This window comes from Orycteropus afer, unplaced genomic scaffold (genome assembly GCF_000298275.1).
Source record: "Orycteropus afer afer isolate SDZICR_OR568_19922 unplaced genomic scaffold, OryAfe1.0 scaffold00120, whole genome shotgun sequence".
In the NCBI taxonomy this organism is placed as follows: domain Eukaryota; kingdom Metazoa; phylum Chordata; class Mammalia; order Tubulidentata; family Orycteropodidae; genus Orycteropus; species Orycteropus afer.
The window spans coordinates 5,020,767-5,040,554 of record NW_006921707.1 but is presented as its reverse complement, the minus strand read 5'-3'; positions in this window follow the sequence as shown (position 1 = coordinate 5,040,554).

The following is a 19,788-nucleotide window of genomic DNA, read 5'->3' as shown; positions in this document are numbered from 1 at the left end:
AAAAAAAAACACAAACACAAAAACAAAGCAACCATTGCCGTGGAGTTGGACCTGACCCATAGCAACCCTTCCTTGGGTTTCTGAGGCAGTATCACTATGGAAGTAGATTGCTCAACCTTCCTTCCGGGCAGTGGCTAGTGGATTTGAACCGTAGCCTTCTGGTTAGCAGTCAAGTGCCTTAGGCACTATGCTACCAGAGCTCCTTGGCAAAGAATAAGGCTCCAGGAATTGATGGAATACCAATTGAGATGTTTCAACAAATGGATGCTGCACTGGAGGCACCCATTCACCTATGCCAAGAGATTTGGAAGACAGCTACCTGGCCTACTGACTGGAAGAGATCCATATTTATACCCATTGCAAAGAAAGGTGATCCCACAGAATGGGGAAATTATTTTACAGTATCATTAATATCACATGCAAGTAAAATTTTACTGAAGAAAATTCAAAAACAGTTGCAGCAGTATGTTGACAGATAGCTTTCAGAAATGCAAGCTGGATTCAGGAGAGGACATGGAACAAGCAATATCATAGCTGATGTCAGATCGATCTTGGCTGAAAGCAAAGAAAACAAAAATGATGTTTAGTTATGTTTTATTGACTATAGAAAAGCATTCAGTTATATGGATCATGAGAAATTATGGATAATGTTGAGAAGAATGGGAATTCCAGAACACTTGATTGTACTCATGAGGAACCTGTACATAGATGGAGGCTGTAGTTCTAACAGAACAAGGGGATACTGCATAGTTTAAAATCAGGAAGGGAGTGTGCTAGGTTGTATCCTTTAACCATACTTATTCAATTTGTATGCTGAGAAAATAATCTGAGAATCTGGATTATATGAGGAAGAACATGGCATCAGGATTGTAGGAAGACTCATTAACAACCTGCGATACACAGATGACACAACTTTGCTTGCTGGAAGTGAGGATGACTTGAAGCACTTACTGATGAAGATTGAAAAATACAGCCTGCAATGTGGATTAACTTGAATAAAAAGAAAACAAAAATCCTCACAACTGGACCAATAAACAGCATAAGAATAAACGGAGAAAAGATTGAAGTTGTCAAAGACTTCATATTACTTGGTTCTACCATCAACACCAATGGAAGCAGCACCGAAGATATCAGATGACGTATTGCATTGGGTAAATCTGCAAAAGACCTCTTTTGGGTGCTGAAGAGCAAAGATGTCTCCTTGAAGATTAAGGTGTGCCTAACCCAAGCCATGGTGTTTTCAATTGCCTCTTATGCATGTGAGAGCTGTTGTTGTTGTTGTTATGTGCCGTCAAGTCAAGTCGGACTCATAGCGACCCCTCCTTGGGTTTCCGAGGCAGTATCACTACGGAAGTAGATTGCCCCATCTTCCTTCCAAGGAGTGGCTGGTGGGTTTGAACCGCCAGCCTTCTGATTAGCAGTCAAGTGCCTTAGCCACTATGCTATCAGAGCTCCCTATGTGAGAGCTGGACAATGAATAAGGAAGAGCGAAGAAGAGTTGATACTTTTGAGTTGTGGTGTTGGCAGAGAATACTAAGAGTATCATGGACTGCTAAAAAGAACTAACCAATCTGTCCTGGAAGAAGTACAACTGGAATGCTCCTTGGAAGCAAGAATGACCAGACTTCATCTCACCTACTTTGTTCATGTTGTCAGAAGGAACCATCTGCTGGAGAAGGATATCATGGTTAGTAAAGTGGAGGGTCAATGATAAAGGGGAAGGGCCTCAAGAAGATGGATGGATACAAGGGCTGAAATGATGGGCTCACGTATAGCAAGGATTGTAAGGCTGGCAAAGAACTGTGAAGCATTTCATTGTGTTGTGCATAAGGTTTCTATGAGTTGGAGATGACTTGGCACCTAACACCAACAACATGTGTGTACAATATGAGACATTTGTTCATAAGTTCAGCAAGTGTGACCATCATGGTGTGTATCTTCCTAACATTGTACAACTGCTTTGTCATCTGTGTTGAATATATTTCAAAATTAATCTTAAAAACAGTATCTTAAACTTTGGGGAATAACTACTCATGGCGTTTAATTATAGCAAGGTCAATATTCATTAAGCAGGGTATGAATTTGGCCATAAAATAAACCAAGTTATCTTGGCAATAGCACTTTTAAGTCAGAGAAATTCCATGAAAATCTCTCCTCTTACATAATTTGACTTCAAATCCATTGTATTTTGCAAAAAAGTCAACTGCAAAAATTTCAAGATCCTCACATAGTGAGTTTTGTATTTCACATGGAGGATCATACAGCATATGAAGAAAAATGGCATTTGCCTACAGCTGGTCTGTCTCACCATGTATGCATGTGTGGGGTGGTGCATATTTTTTCAATTTGCCCAGAGCAGAGTGACATCTTGGAGTGTATGTGTGGCATAGTCATATCCTGACGTTATTAGAATTTCTGCTGGATGGCATGCCATCTCTTGAATTTGTGAGAACCCCATAGTGAAACAGCACAGCAAATGGTGTCCCATCCCAAAATAACAGTGTCCCATAAGGGTTACTTGCAAAGTTATCCAAAGAAGGGATGATCTTCAGGACTCAGCTAGCCACTACTATACCACTCAGATTTTCTGCAGAGTGTGTGCTTATATTTTTTCAGAACTTATTTTTAGGGTAAATCCTTGCTTTATTTTCCATCATTTTAAACTTTTATAGGCTGCTCATTACCCTTAATCTTTCTGAATTTATGATGTTCTTTACAAAACTTCTGTGCATTGTGAGTCCTGTTATGTTATCTTGAATTTTCTAGTTTATTTGTCATAGTATCTCTAGACTAAAAAGCAGCTCTCTGGATTTTCTCCTTTCTTGGTCCAAGAGAAATTTCACTGTCAGCACTTATTTTTGATGTGATGTGAAGTCCATAGCTTAAGAGTAAAATCTCATTTTTGTGTCATTATTTAATTTATATATCATGTACATATCACAGAAAATAATTGAAGTCTCTTTTTATTATTGTTGTTATTGGATGCCATCAAGTCAATTCCAACACATAGTGACTCCATGTGACATAGTAGAATTGTCCTCTAGGGTTTTCTTGGTTGTAATTTTCATGGAACCAGAACACCAGGTTTTTCTTTGCAGAGCTGCTGGGTGGGTTCAAACTGCCAGCCTTTTGATTAGTAGCTGACAGCTTAACCTTTGAGCCACCAGGGATCTTTTTTCTTTCATTAAAGACTGATAAATAATTATATACATTTAAATAAACTTTTAATGAAGTGTTGGCAAACCAAAAAACCCAACTCATTGTCATTGAGTCAGATCTGACTCTTAGTGACCCCTCCGTGGGTTTCCAAGGTGATATCTCTATGGAAATAGATTGCCCAATCTTCCTTCTAAGGAGTGGCTGGTGGGTTTGAACTGCTAGCCTTCTGGTTAGCAGTCAAATGCCATAGGCACTACGCCACCAGATCTCCTAGTATGCAGATATCTCAAGGCTAGAGCTTAATGAATTTCACAAAATAAACAGATCTGAGTAATTATCTTGCTGATCAAGAAATAATATATGATGAGCATACCAGAAAATTATTTTGTGTCATCTTTGTGTCAATCATTAACCATCTATTCTTCCAAAAGATAACCATGATACTGATTTTCAACATCTTCAATTAGATTTACTTGTGTTTGAATCTTATATAAAAGATTTCATGATGAAATTATTTTTTGTTAGGCTTTTTTTCTTTTTCTCAGCATTGTTTGTCAGATTCACCTATACCATTTCTTATAGTAGTAGTTTGCTCATTTCAATTATTATATAGCATTCCAATGTATAAATACACCATAATTTATTGATTGATTTCAATGTTGGTAGTTTCATTCTGGTTTTAGCTTTTCTAAATCATATTGCCATGAATATTTGTTAAAAAATATTTTAAAGGTACATACATTTTTCCATCCATGTATATGAAATTCTGTTGGCTAAATACCTAGAACAGAATTGCTAAGGAATTCTGGTGGTGCAGTGCCTAAGGCATTTGACCACTAGCCAGAGGTTGGTGGTTCAAACCCACCATTTATTTTCAAGGTTATGGAGTATGGGTATATCTAACTTGAGTAATATTGTTAAATGATTTTCTTAAGTGATTATACTGGTTTACACAATCAGTATATGAGAGTTCAAGTTGCTATATGTCCTCACTGACTTTTGGTTTTGTTATGAGATTTTAATTTGCTCCTAAAGAGTAATGAGGGTGATCACTTTTTCATGCTGTTGTCTATTTGGATATTTTTGTATTGTGAATTCCTTCTTCCAGACACTCCAATTTTTGTATTGGATAGTCTGCATTTTTCAGACAGATTTAGAGAAGTTCTTTGTATGTTCTAGATATGAGCCCTTTTTGTTGTAAGCATCTCATACTTCACTGGTTATCTTTTTACACTTTTAATGTGATGGCTTTTGATGAAGAGGAGTTCTTAATTTTAATGAAGTCCAATGTATCTATCTTTTCCTTTATGGTTGTTGTTGTTCTTCTTAGGTGTTGCTGAGCTGGTTCTTACAACAAGGGCTTGGAGGAAGCATCTGCTGACCTCCTCTAACTTCAAAAGGGGGAGAGAGAATCACCATCAGCAGCCCAAGGCTTTTTCCTATGAGGCCAGTCATGCCACACTTGCCAGCCTGTTTACCAACACTGACACCAGCTATCCTTTCCATGACACTACTTCTCTGCTGGGTTCAATATTTCATTGCAATGGCCACACAGAACTCACAGACAATACTCAGGAGTATTGGATTTATTAGGGAAGTAACAGGCTACAGTTCAGGTTTGGGAATGCACTCAGGATACAATTCTTTATCAGGACAGTCTCCTCTCTGCTATGTCCTCAGATACACCTCTATGGCCATTGGCCTGGCCTCTGCCTTGCTCCAGCAAGTGCTACAAAGCTCTTTTAGCTCTGCTGATAGGTACATTTTGGTGCATCTCACTATGTTAGCAAAGGCATTCAGATTTCTTGCTCCATGGGCCGATAAGCCCTCCACTCTGTCTCAGGCCTTTAGGTTCCTCATCCAGTCATCTCTGCCAAGGAGGTTCAGCACAGGGATCTCAGGTCTAAAGACTGATCCACTTCACCTCCAGCTCTTCTCTCTTGATGGCAGTGAGATCCCCCTTCTGCCTCCAGGAGAGCTCCTTTTAAGACTCGCTGAATGAAAAAACTAACCAATCCCCACGTTAGGGTTCTATATACCTTATTTGCATGGTCCCACCCCCACAAAGGTGCCATGTAACTTATTTATATTACTCCTAAGCTACCCAATCCTCTTGGTGGGCCACAAGTATCTTATATTTGCATAGTTCCACCCAGTAATCTGGTGGGAATCACAAAGAATGTGGTTAAAAGAGCCACACCAATAATTGACTGCACCACAATTCTGAATCATAGCAACTTTATGTACCATAGAATGTAGTGCCATCCAGTCCTGCATCATCCTGACAATCATTATGTTTGATCTCATTGTTGCAGCCACTGTGTCCATCCATCTCATTGAAGGTATTCCTTTTTTCGCTGATCCTCTCCTTTACCAAACATGACATCCTTCTCCAGGGATGGGTCTCTTCTGATAGCATATTCAAAGTAAATGAAAACAAGTCTTTCCATTGTCACTTATAAGGAATAGTTTGGCTTTTTTATTCAAACATCAAATGTGTAGCAGGTCCCAACATCTTCCAATGCTGGTATTCTATTATTCCAAGAAGTCTACACTACCACAATTATACTTTAATAGTGCTTCATGGATTAGAGAAAGAAAAAAAGTGTAGAGTTGGTAAATGTGTTAGCATTTAATTCTCCATGAAACATCAGCACAAACTTTGTGCTCATTCCAAACAAATGTTATCCAACAGAATTTGGAAATTATGCAATATCATTAATACTATTTTGTGGTCAAAATGATGAATGTTATGAAAAATGACTATTTTTGAAAACTTTTAAAGAAGATAGATCTGAGAGTTTTCTAGATTTTTCATAGAATTATGTTTCAGCTCTATGATTTAGAAAAATAAAGCCATCATACTATAAACAAGAAAGGTTGCAGGCAGGCCACTTTAAGATTTCTGGTACAATAAAACTCCAGTTCTGCCATTTTCATTCTGCTCTGCAATTTTCTGGTTTAGGTATTGAGTGTCTGTGAACCTCTGACAGGATAACCTTTCTGCTTCTACCTGTGCACATGAAATATTTACTCAACTGCCAGTTCTCCACAAGAGTGTTATTATTATTATTATTATTTTACATTTATTGTTGTTAAAAATTATCTTCAGAAGTACCTAAAAACATATTTCCTTTTTTAAGAAAGGCAATTTTCAATCACAGGATGTATCTTCTTACAGTCAGTGCCCATTCATTTTTATGGAAGGGTAGAAGACTAGAAAGTCTGGGAAAATCACAAAGCTTAGAATAATCCTAACTGTACTCCTTTCAGCTATGACCATTTTCTCTTGTCCCTAGGCATTCTATTTTGGGGACAAGGTTATAGTGGTTGGGAGGGGAAAGGGTTAGGATATTAGGAAGATATTTTAATAGAAGCAGTAGATAGAAAATAGAAAAGTAAGACCGTTTCCCTCCTAAAAGAAGGGATTAAAAATTAAGTCACAAATGAAGGGCAAAGGGCTTTTTCCTTCTCAAGCATGGATGACCTACAGATAAAATTTCCACAGACATCTCTGGGAAGCCAGCCAACCAGTTACTGTGGAGTAGATTCCAAGTCATGGTGAGACTATGCATGTCAGAATCAAACTGCTCCATATTGTCTGTAATGAGTGATTTTTGGAAAGAAGATCACCAGGCCTTTTTCCTTAGGCATCTCTGGGTGAACTTGAGCTTCTCACCTTTTGGTTAGTAGCTGTGTATGTTAACCATTTGCACCACTCAGGGACTCCAGGAAGTACGTTTGACTATATATAAATCTGAGATACATTTAAAAGCCATTTCCTTCCTTCACCACTCCAAACCTTAAGCCATATTTCCAGTCTTTGTCAACACCTTGGTCCCAAATTTTTACATCTCCCCACTGCTAGAGAGAGTAGTGGGGAATAATGAGGAGAAACACAAGCATCATGACAGAGTTGAAAGGAATTCTGGGAATTCTGACCTCCTAACTCTGACACCAGCTTAGTTCTGAGCTCATTATAAAGTTTAAGTCACATCACTTCTCTGAGCCTTATTTTTATCACATGTCATATGAGAACTAGATGGTCTCCAAGGTCCTTTTCTGTTCAGATGTTTGGTGACTCTATATCTGACTCCTCACTTCTCAATTAATTCTGGCCACTATCATGTTTTGTCTCTGATCTTCTTTCACCTCAACAACTTCCTTCCACACACTGCCAAGCCATGAAGTCACCAATGTCTTCTTCCTCAGCATATCATTCCTTCATGGATTCTATAAGGCACCATAAATGAATAAAGATATGCACTTAACTTTTTGTGATCCTTGGGACATATAATGTGCACCTAACATTTTCTGACTCTGGGGTTTAGTGGGAAGCAACTATCCCAATTTTGGTGTGTGTGACCATCTGGCAGGGATCTGTATAACCACTTGAATCTGTAGTAATGGGCCTTATCCCACAAGCTTCAGAACCAGAGATACTTTGGGAATTATGTGTCCCACTAATTGTATCAAAATCCATATTACCTCAAAAACTTTTTTTTTTTTTTCATTTCATTCAAAATGGCTTCCATTACTGAAAACACATGGTTTCAACAAAATATTCACAGTAGAAAATAATTTGATTTTCAAATGGTTAGGAATTATTAAGAAGGATTTTCAAAATTCTCTGACAATTATCCGAGGAAACCAAAAATCACCAAACTCACTGCCATCCAGTCCATTCCGACTCATAGCAACCCCTCCTGGGGTTTCTGAGGTGGTATCTCTAGAGAAGTAGATTGTCCAGTCTTCCTTTGAGGAGTGGCTGATGGGTTTGAATTCCCAGCCTTCTTGTTAGCAGTCAAATGCCTTAGGCACCACACATCCAGAGCTCCTTATCTGGGGAAGGGAAAGACAAAATACCAGGTCAGTGAAATGCCTTAGGCACGATGCCACTAGAGCTCCCACAACTTCTCTCTTTCTCTGTTAACTGAATGACTTAGAAAAGCTACTTAACTTCTTTGAGTCTTAGTTTTCCCATCTGTAAAATGGAATAATCACCTCTTAATCCTCACACATACATTGTGAGCTATGATTAATGCTTGAAAGCTTTGAGGTTTTGATGAAAGCCACTAAAGAAGTGTAACATATCATTATAACTAATTACAGAGCACCTGTGTGTAAAATATACTCAAAATGACATTATCCTTATTTGGAATCAGAGAAAAATGAGTGTGGATATGGATGGAGAAAAGATAAATAAGAAAGGAGAAAGGAAGGGAAAAGAACCAACAAACAAGTATAAAACCAAAACTGTGACAAAGCCATTGCTGTCAAGTCGATTCCGACTCATAGCAACACTATAGGACAGAACAGAATTTCCTCACAGAGTTTCTTAGGCTGTAAATCTTTGTGAAAGCAGATTGCCTCATCTTTCTCCCATGGAATGGCTACTGGGTTCGTACTACTGACTTTTCAGTTATCACCCAAGCACTTAACTACTGTGTTTCCAGGGCTCCTTATTAACAATAAAACAAAACAAAACAAACAAACAAAAAAGAGGATAGAAAAAAACCTTAATTTTAAAAATTCAAGTAGAAGAAGAGAAATAAAATTGATGAGCATACTATCTTTGATGAATATTTACAGAGAAGAGTTCTTCAGCATTTATTAGGGATTTATAATAGCTTTTATAGCTATTATAAATAATAACACAAATACTAGCTAAAATATATTAGCAGGTATGGTAGGCGGAATTCTTAAATGACCCCATGGGTTCTGCCTCCTGGTGTTACTTCTATGTTTATGTTATCTTACATGGCAAATAGATTTTATAAATATAATTTAGGTTACTGATCAACTGACCTTAAAATAAGGAGATTATCTGGTTGGTGTAACATAAACACCTGAGCTCTTTAAAAGCAGAGCATTTTCTCTGTCTGGTAGCAGAAGGGAAAATCAGAGAAATGTGCTCCAGCCCATCTAGAAGAAAGCAAACATGTTGTGAGTTGTCTATGGGGGCCACATGGAAAGGATTTCAGAGGAGGCTCTAGGAGCTGGCCAATAACCAGCAAAGAAATGAGGATCTCAGTGTAACCATTGTAAGAAATTGAATTTGGCCAACAACAAATATGAGCTTGGAAAAAGATGTTGCCCAGAGCTTCTAAACTCAGCCAATGACACCTTGACTTCAGCCTTGTAATATCCTGAGTAGAGAACCTAGTCATGCTGTGCCAGACTTCTGACCTACAGAACTGTGAGCTAGTAAATGGGTAAGGTCTGGCGGTGCAGTATCTAAGGCATTTGACGGCTAACTAGAAGGCTGGTGGTTCAAACCCATCAGCCACTCCTCAGAAGACTGAGCAATTTACTTCCATAGTGATACTGCCTTGGAAACTCAAGAAGGGGTCACTCTGAGTCAGATCCCACTTGATGGCAGTGAGTTTGGTTTTTTGGTGAAGCTTGTGGTAATTTGTTACACAGCAATAGAACACCAATACATTATGCATGGTAATACAAAACAGAGATAACTATGTGATAATCTCACTGAATCAGCCCATAAATATTTGATTGATTGGCTTCTGGGACTCAATTTAGGTTAAAATTTAAAAGTAACAATTGTAAAGTTGTGGCTTTCCTAACATTGAACATGGCAGTCAAGAAAAGCAAAGATAAACCCAACTTTGATGCAATTTCAATATGAAAAATAACAAAAGTTTTACTAAAACCATGTATAGGTAACATTTTGGGGTGCGTATTTGTAAATTAAGACAAACTTTTTTTGGGAGTGTTAAAAAAGCTTTGGAGGCCAACTTTTCTGAAAGGAAGGAAGTATTTTGCAGAAAATATGACCTTCACTACCTTATTTCTCTGGTAGTATAGTGTCTAAGGCATTTGACTACTAATCAGAAGGCTGGTAGTTCAAACCCACCAGCCAATCTTTGGAAAGAAGACTGGGAAATCTTCTTCCATAGAGATATTGCTTCAGAAACCTAAGGAGTGGTCACTATGAGTGAGAACTGACTTGACGGCACTGAGTTTGGATTTTGTTTTTTTTTTTTAGTTTTCTTTACGGAAAACTCTTGTAGTAAAAAGTTTTATTACTGGCAGGTAATACAATGGACTTATTTGAATCCTATCTTCTTATTTTGTCTTTTTCTGTCCTTTAATAGAGGAGTTGCCAAATAATGAAGAGGCAAGAAAAAACAAATTGACAATAGATTTGGAAAGGTGACAAGACCTCACTAGGATATTTCCTTTCTCGCAGTCTCCAGCACTAATTTCTCTTTTTTCCCTGTTTCAACTTGTCCAAGTCCTGGTCAAGAAAAATTTTAAGAAGTTAGTAGTAAAGCCGGGCTGTTCTTCACATCAGGTAACCAACATCCATTTAATGTCCCCTCTAATGTGAATAATGCCACCCTTGTCCAGCTTCTAAGACTTCAAAGCTCTGAAATCATCCTCCACCCCTCCCTCTCTTTAATCTCTCATATCCCACAATCAGTTGCCAAATTCCCACAAAATTCATCTCCCCCCACAAGCCCCACTGTCATTAACTTAATTCAAGCCCCTTTTTGATTTTCTAGATAATTCCCATAGCCTCTTAGATCACTGAGTTGTCTGACTCCCACATCAAAATCCATTCTGCAAATCACTGACAAATATTCCTTCTAAAACACTTTTCTAATCTTGTTTTTTTTTTTTTTTCACTCAAATAATTTTAAGACCTCCTTTTGTCCACAAAATAAGGTCCAAACTGCTGAAGCCCTCCACGATCCAGACCCAATTATTTTCTAGTCTTATTTTTCAGTGCTCTCTGTATATACATGTTACCTATTCTTTAGCCAAGTGAGATGCCTGTGTTCCCAGAAATATGAATTTGGGAATCAAATAAAACTGTAACTAAGTCTTGATTCTAACACTGAGTAGCTCTGTGAACTTGCACAAGGTCCTTAATCCCTATCCATCTCAGTTTTGTCAACTATAAAATGGGGATAATTATATCTAATGCAGAGTCATTGTGAGAATTAAATATAATTATGTATATAAAGTCCTTGACATAATGTTTGGCCCACAAGTGGCCAATAAATAATAGTTATTAATATTATTTCTGCTGCTCTTCCTTCTTTCCATGGGGAGTGCCGAATCATCCATTTTTGCCTGTTTAATTGCGTACTATTCATTGAGGCGGTTCCCCTAATTCCTTGTCACTGTAAAGGATGGATGGTGTAATCCAATTATGGTAACTCCCTTTCTCTTGTAGGGATAGATTTAGGAAAGTTTATATGACTTAATTCTGATCAATGAAGCATGAAGGGAATCTGATGGTAGAGGTCTTTCTCTCAAACGAAGGAAACTGTCTCTCATTTTCATTTGGATTTTACTGTTTCCAAGTGTGATGCTTGAGCTGCTGCTACACAACCAAAGATAAAGGTGCCACATAGATGGAGGAGAAGAAAAGTGGAAAGAATCATGAAGGTAATCATGCTGAGCATAGAGTCATCTCTATCTCTTTTTTTTTTTTTTTCTTTTGGTTATATGAAAAAAATATTTCCTCACTGAAGTCAGGTTAGGTTGTGACTTTTTTCTTTCAATGGAAATTCCTCTGAAATACTCACCATTAAGAGTAAGTTCAAATGCTACTTTCTTGATGAAATTGTCCTTAGTTTACCTGACACAAATAAATGTGTTCTCTCTCCCATGCACTCCTATTGTACACTGTCAGGTCTCTCCTTTGTACCTGTCATGCTGCCTAGTGGAGGAGTCATTTCTGCATCTTTTGTCTCACAAGAGAGGAGTTTCACTGAAGGCAGTGAATACATCCTGATCTTCTTTACATCCTCCACAGTGTGTACCACTGTGCTTTGCATATAGCAGGTGTCTAGCTCATTGAGATGCTAACCAGAAAGTCAGCAGTTCAAACCCACCAGCCACTCTGTTGGAGAAAGATGAAACAGTCTGCTTTCAGAAAGATTTACAACCTTGGAAACCCTATGGGGCAGTTCTATTCTGTCTTATATGGTCACTATGAGTCAGAATCAACTCAGTGGTAGTAGACTTGGTTTTGGTTTAGTAAATATTTGTTAAAATAGGCCATCTTCACTTTGAAAATGACATCTGAAACAAGTTTCAGTTATTTGCTGGACTTTTGTTTTTGATTTTTATAGTTTGGATATAATTCAGTGATATATATATATTTAAAGACAGAGGCTCGAGTATGTTAATCTTTCTTGTAGAAGAGTATTTTTTTAAAAAATACCTCTTTAGTTGAGAATTCAAAATATGCTATAACTTGTGGTTTTCTGATAGAAGGGCACCCAAGACGTCAAGAGTTTGGGAGAGGAAGGGACATGAAATCTAGGGATTCTCTTGAATGGAACATATTAGCAACGTCAATGGACATCAGCGAGCAGCCCTATGGAGGTGGGTGCTAATGCTTTCCATATGTGTTGATGATGTAATTTGTGATAAAGTTGAATGGCAGTTCTTTCACTGATGTATATAGTACAGGAGGATAGAAATTGCACAAAAGTATGTTTCTGAAACATAACATTTCTAAACTTTATGCTTTCTTTAATTTTCAGTATCTCCTTATCATGCTGCTTTCAGATTCCATATATTTAGCACAGAGTTAATATTACCTGTAAGACATTCAAGAACACAAAAATACTTATTTTTGACATTTAACATTCATTCATTAACATAAGCCTCTGATAAGCTTTTAAACTTTTATTTTTATTATTTCTAACCAAAGGCCATGCCATAGTCTTCATTGTGATGAGAAGTAAATCCTCACCACTGTTAATAACTTGGGTTGTTATGAAAAGTAATGGAATTTTTGCCTCTAGAGCTTAAAATAGTATAGGTGGTAGATTCTCATCTTTTACAGTCAGTTAAAATGTGTTTGTGTCTGAAAATGGGGAATATTTGACTCAAATTATCTCTCAATGTCTCTTTCAGCCCTCTGATTTTATAATTTATGTGTTTGTCATACCACAGAGTTTTAAGAAGAGATTTGAAGGCATCAGAGCATCAGGAAACCAAGAAATGGGACATGGAGGAGAAAGTGCTGAGAAGTGCTGAAATGACTCTCTAGGGAGGTGGGCTTACTATGTATCTGATGTCAGGTTTGGCACATATAATTATGCTATGAAGGAGAATATACTGTCATACCAATGCTGGGTAGGCAGGGAAATTTAGAGTGCCTGTGGCAAAGGGAAGTTTCATCAGGCTGAGAGAGAGAGAGAGAGAGAGAGAGAGAGAGAGAAGGGTGTGGGCCTGAGTTGGGGGAGAAGGTGCACTTGTAACTGGGCATGACTGTTAGTCATGACTGCATCACTGCAGCTGCTTCGTTCTTTAGCAAAAACTTCTTATTGTACCACTGGCAAGGCTCCCAGAGTGAGGACTTTCTTTTCTGGCTGTCCGATGAGTCACTGCTGTGGATCCAGTTTCCTCTGTGGTCTTCAAAACGATCTTGCTTTTTTATAAGATATGAATATACTCTAAACTGATACCTTAATAATTATCTACTTCATTTTATTTTGTTAATTTAATAATTATTTTGATTTCTTCAACAAAATGTGCTTTTGAGCATCTACTCTTTGCTAGATGCCTTTCTATGCACTGAAGACTCAATACAACAACGAACCAAAAAAAGCATCATCTTCACAGTTAGTGAGTTTAGGATCTAAAGTTAGAAGCAAGAAATGGAAAAAAAAAAAAAAAAAAACCAGTCAAGATGTAGTTTCAGCCTTTGATTATTGTTTGAGGGGCTCATTCGGCCTGAGGTGCTCTTCTCCAAGACCTTTGCATGGTGGCCTTCTTTGCATCATTCACAACTCAGTTCCAAGGTTGCCTCCCTAGAGAGACCTTCTTGGATGACTGACTCCAAAGACTCTTCTCTCAAATCTCTCTCTATCACAACACCTTCATCTTCATCTTTTGTTTATAATCCCCAAATCCAAGAATCTCTGAAAACTAAAAGGGTCTTCCCCTTCAATTTTAGTGCAAACATGTCAGTGCCAAGGGCTGTGAGGTTATGATCTTTATTTAGTCAATTTATTATGAATAGTTATATACCTTACTGTAGACCTATTAATGTGTTTGATTATGCTATGTGGCCTCAGACCCTGTTGGGTTTACATAGTATGTTGTTACGTGCTGTTGATTCGGTTGCAACTCGTAGGGACCCTGTGTACAAGAGAATGAAACACTGCCTGGTCCTGTGCCATCCTCACAATCCCTGCTGTGCTTGACCCCATCATTGTAGCCACTGTGTCAATCCATCTCCTTGAGGGTCTTCCCTTTGTTTTGCTGACTTTTTACTTTACCAAGCATGATATCCTTCCCCAGGGAATGGTCCTTTCTGACAACATGACCAAAGTAGGTGAGATGAAGTCTGGCTATTCTCACTTCTAAGGAGCATTCTGGCTGTACTTCTTCCAGGATAGATTTGTCATTCTGGAAGTCCATGGAATTTTTGGTATTCTTCACCAATACAATTCAAAGGGATTAATTCTTTGGTCTTCCTTATTCATTGTCCAACTTTTACATGCATATGAGGCAATTGAAAATAACATGGTTTAGGTTAGGTGCACCTTAGTCTTCAAAGACATCTTTGCTTCTTAACACTTCAAAGAGGTCTTTTGCAGCAGATTTTCCCAGAGCAATACCACATCTGATTTCTTGACAGCTGCTTCCATGGGTGTTGATTGTGGACCCAAGTAAAATGAAATCCCTGACAACTTCAGTCTTTTCTCCATTTATCATGAAATTGCTTATCGGTGGAGTTGTGAGGATTTTTGTTTTCTTTATGCTGAGATGTAATCCATACTGAAGACTATAGCTTTTGATCTTCATCAAAAAGCTAGCCATTGAAAACCTTTTGAATAGCAGTAAAACATTGTCTGATATATTACACATAGTAGGGGCAATATATTTCCTTTCTAAAATCCCAAATTCCTGTCATTTGAAACAATACTACCCTGAGTGGTTTTGGGTAAAGGATTGTGAACCTGTGTTACCCGAGTTTCTCTTGTTTACTCACTTATTAAATATATATTCTTGCTTCCCAAATGAGAAAGATAGCAAAGACCTTGTCCTTCTTGTTCTCTCTATCCAGAACAGTGCCTGGGACCTCAATACACATTTGTTATTTACAGGTCTCAAATAATATGCAAAGCACCTAGTGTTTTACTGTAGATTGGGGAGGGGGGTGATGTCAGAGAAAAAGGTTCTTGAAGAAACTGATGTCAAATTCAAGACTTAAGTAATTATACAAACAAAATTAAGAATACAGTCGGGGAACAAGAATAACGTGTATAAAGAAGGGTAGTACTTTTAAGAGGGAAGGAAATTCATTGACTGAAGCAGACAATTTAAGGAGGGTATTACAAGGGATGAGACTGGAGAGCAAGTGAAGGGTTTTAAAACTATGTTAAGGGATTTGGATTCTATCCCTTGGGAAAAGTGGAGTGAGGTTATAATAAAGGTACCAGATCATTTAATGCTGCCAACAACCTGTAAAGCAGGTACTATTATTCCATTTTAATATAAGAAGTTTAAGAAGTTGGAGAATTTTAAGTAACTTGCCAGTATGGCATGTTTAGCTTGTAGCAGAGATGCCACCACGATGTAGGTTGTCTTGCTTTGGCTTCCATGCTTCCTTTTCAAGAGTGGTAAAAGCTCTTTATGGTGAGTGGAAAACTTTGGTGATGAAAAGCTACCACCATTACCATTATTGGCAATCCCTAAGTGTCTTGGTTGACTGGAACACTCTACTAATGAGTCCAATGTTCTGGGCTTGGTCTCTAAATGTGCTAATTAGGTTTGATCCATTACACAAGCAGAGACTGTGCTTCCACCACTCTTGATAACAGATAGCTTAGTTGCAGAGAGGGTGGTTGGGTGAGAAAGAGTGGATGAACATGAGTCAAGTATCACTGCTCTACAAGAAGCAGCTCAAATGGCCTTGCCCACTGTGTGTTGGGAGCTCTGGTGGCATAGTACCTAAGGCACTTGACTGCTAACCACAAGGCTGGTGATTCAAACCTACCAGCCACTCCTCGGAAGGAAGATTGGGCAATCTACTTCTGTAGAGACATTGCCTCAGTAACCCAAGGAGGGGTCACTGTGAGTTGAATCGATTTGACAGCAATGAATTTGGTTTGATTTTACTGCGTATTGGCTGCACCACTCTTGTGCAGAAAAGATAGCACATTGTTTGACACTATGCTCAGTTGTTATGAAATGTGCAGGATACTTGTTAGTCAGTCCTGTAGGTAATTAGGAAATGAGTAAGAAATGAACACTGCTAGAAAAGTTAAAAATCTCACCAGACCCTTATTCCTTCAACTTCTTTATCTGACTCTACTGACCCTCACTTTCAGCCTTATGAACCAAGGAATATATCCTATAGAACTGCATGTAATTCCAAATCCATCTCATGTGAACATGCAAAATTACTAACTCATATATATATTTATTTTAGGTTACTGTGTCTATTGTTATTAGTAATTTACATTTCTCAAATCAGCTTCTGTAAGTGTCATATTCATAGATCATCAGCCATAGTGAAGGCCTTGGTGTGAACTTCATAAATGAGTAGGCTAGCAGAATTACTCTTCCCCAAAAAACACAACAGAACAATGACAAAAATACCCCCAAATTAACAATGGCTCATCTTTGTAATGTTTTCTAAGACATTTGTTATGGCTTTAAGTCTTTTTCTTTATCACTTTTAACCTGGAGAGTCCTTCTATCAGGGAAAAAAGAAAGGATATATTTTTATTTTAACTATAGGTCTTTACAAAGATCTAGAAAGAAAGTCTAGCTATTTGGCAGCAGCAGTGTGGTGTAGTAGTGGCATTGGTTTTGGAATCAGAAGACCAAGGCTTGATTGTCAACACCATCACTCCCTGGCTATGAAGTTTTGGCAGATTATCTAATGTCTCTGAGCCTGTTTGCCTGCCTGAAAAAATAAGATGATAATATCTACCTCACAGGGATGTTATGAGAATCAGATGAAATTATACAAATGAAAGTTTCATTGAGAGAGAACCTCTGGTAAGATGGTGAGATACACACACACACACACACACAAAAAAAAAACTACACAGACCCTTTTCAACAAAGAAAAGAGAAACCAAAAGACACAGATATGGAAGATAATCCTGGAGCCCTGAGCTTTGAAAGGAAGGATACAGAAGTGGATTAAACACCAACTAGTAAAAAAATCTGAATGAAAACAATGAGTAAGGGGACAAATGGAGATGTGGACTATCAGCTATCCAGACAGTATGGACAGCCTGAATATTTCCAAGTGGTGTTAGGACCTGAGAATTAACCTAAAAATCAGCTCTGCTCACCAAGGGCTACATGGACGACTGCATTGGTGGCTGATGACTAAAAAGGGAAACAGCAAAGAAGAATATAAACTGAGCTGTGTTCTTTCACTGTCAAGAGGGTGTAGCCATACTGAATGTTTACAAGTGGTGGCCTTTTGGATATTTAAAATGACAGCATTCTCATTCAGATTCCAGGGACCTAAGAATAGGATCCACTTGCCAAGGAGAGCACAAACATATGGGAAGGTGATGACTGGAAAGGAGACAGGTGGTGAGTGCATAAGTGCTGCCAAGTAGTGAATAGAGAAGCACAGTACCCTGTTTACTCAGAACATCTAAACAAAACAAAGAATACAAAATTCATAAGCAGAAAAACATCACAATGCCTCAGAGACAACAGACCATCACAGTCCACACAAAGAAGCAAGATAAAGCAGTAAGAACAAGGGAGCAGGATACAGACCAAGAACACATCTCAAAAGAAGAAGTAGCATTGGAACTCCCTGATAAAAACTCAGAAGAATTATGTTTAGGTACCTTAAACAGATTGAAAAACAGATCTATAAAAACCCTGGCAAAATTAAGGAAAACAGACAAAACTGTAGAATAATTTCAGAAGAAAATACAAGAACAAAGTTACAAAATAAATGAAAATTAGATATTGTACAAAATCTACAGATAGAAATCCAGAAGATTAATACTAAAATTTCAGAAATAGATAACCCATTGAATAGACAATGTAGAATTGAATCAATGGAAGACAGAATTAGTGAGTTTGAAGACAAATATCTCAAAACGTTTTTGGAAAGGGATCAATCAGAAAAAAAGATCAAAACAAAATGAAGAATGCCTAAGGGTTATGTGGGACACCATCAAAAGGAATAACCTATGAGTAATTGGAATTCCAGAACAAGAAGAGACCAATAAAACTACAGAGAAAATTATCGAAGATTTGTTGGAATAGAACTTTTTGATATGATGAAAGACAAGAATATATCCATTCAAGAAACCCAATGAACCCCAAAAAGGATAAGCCCCAGAAGATAATCACTATGACATATCATCAAACTCACCAACACCAAAGACAAAGAAAGAATCCTGAAAGCAGCAAAAGAAAAAGAAAAAAATACATACAAAGGGCAACCAATAGACTATGCTCAGATTTCTCAGCAGAAACCATGAAAGCAAGAAGGCAATGTGATGGCATATACAAAACCCTGAAAGAAAAGAATTTCCAACCAAGAATTATACACCCAGCAAAATTGTCCTTCAAATATAATGGTGAAATTAAGAGATTTCCAGATAAGCAGAATTTAAGGGAGTTTGTTAAAATCAGACCAGCTATACAAGAGATGCTAAAGGGAGCCTTTGGATAGCGAACCAACAATAGCAAACAACAACTGACCATTAATATGTATGATGACATAACCCAGAAACCAACCTAGTTATGGAACTATCCAAAGTAAATAAACCTACAAGATTGTAAACAGGGAACCAGAGACATCAATTGGCAAATGAGGACAATTACAAACTGAAATGAGGGAAAATACTGTGTAGTTACAGAACTTCTAAATGGTGAGGAAATCGAGACAATTGCAAGATAGAGCAGATTGTTCTAAATTTGTGAAGAAAATTATAAATCATAAGGTAAACTCAAAGAAAAATGACAAACATTCACATCGAAATAAAAAAGAGGACAAGCAGAAATATTTAGCAAACACCAAAACAATAGCAATGAAAGAAGTGATAACACAATTCATAAACAAAATGAGCTTAGCACAGAACATTATATGGAACAAAGCCATCATCAACACCATTAAAAAAACACGTAACAAAATGTCATCAACAAATTCATACTTGTCGATAATTACACTGAACATCAATGGATTAAATGCTCCACTCAACAGACGAAGAGTTGCAGACTGGATGAGAAAACATAACCAATCAATATGCTGTCTACAAGAAACGTACCTTAGAGACAAAAACAAAAATAGCCAAAAAAAAAAAACAAAAAACAAAAAACAAAAAACCAAGGGTTGGAAAAAGATACATCAAGCAAATGGCAATCAAAAAAGAGCGAGTGACTGTATTAATTTCTGATCAAATTGACTTTAAGACAAAAAGCACCATATGAGAAAAGGAAGGACATTATATAATGATTAAAGGATTGATTCCACGTCCTCTTCTGAATCCAGCTTGCACCTCTGGAAGTTCTCTGTCAATATACCGCTGCAAACGTTTTTGAATTATCTTCAGTAAGATCTTACATGCGATATTAATGATATTGTTCTATAATTTCCACAATCTGTGGGATCACCTTTTTTTGGAATGGGCACAAAAAAAA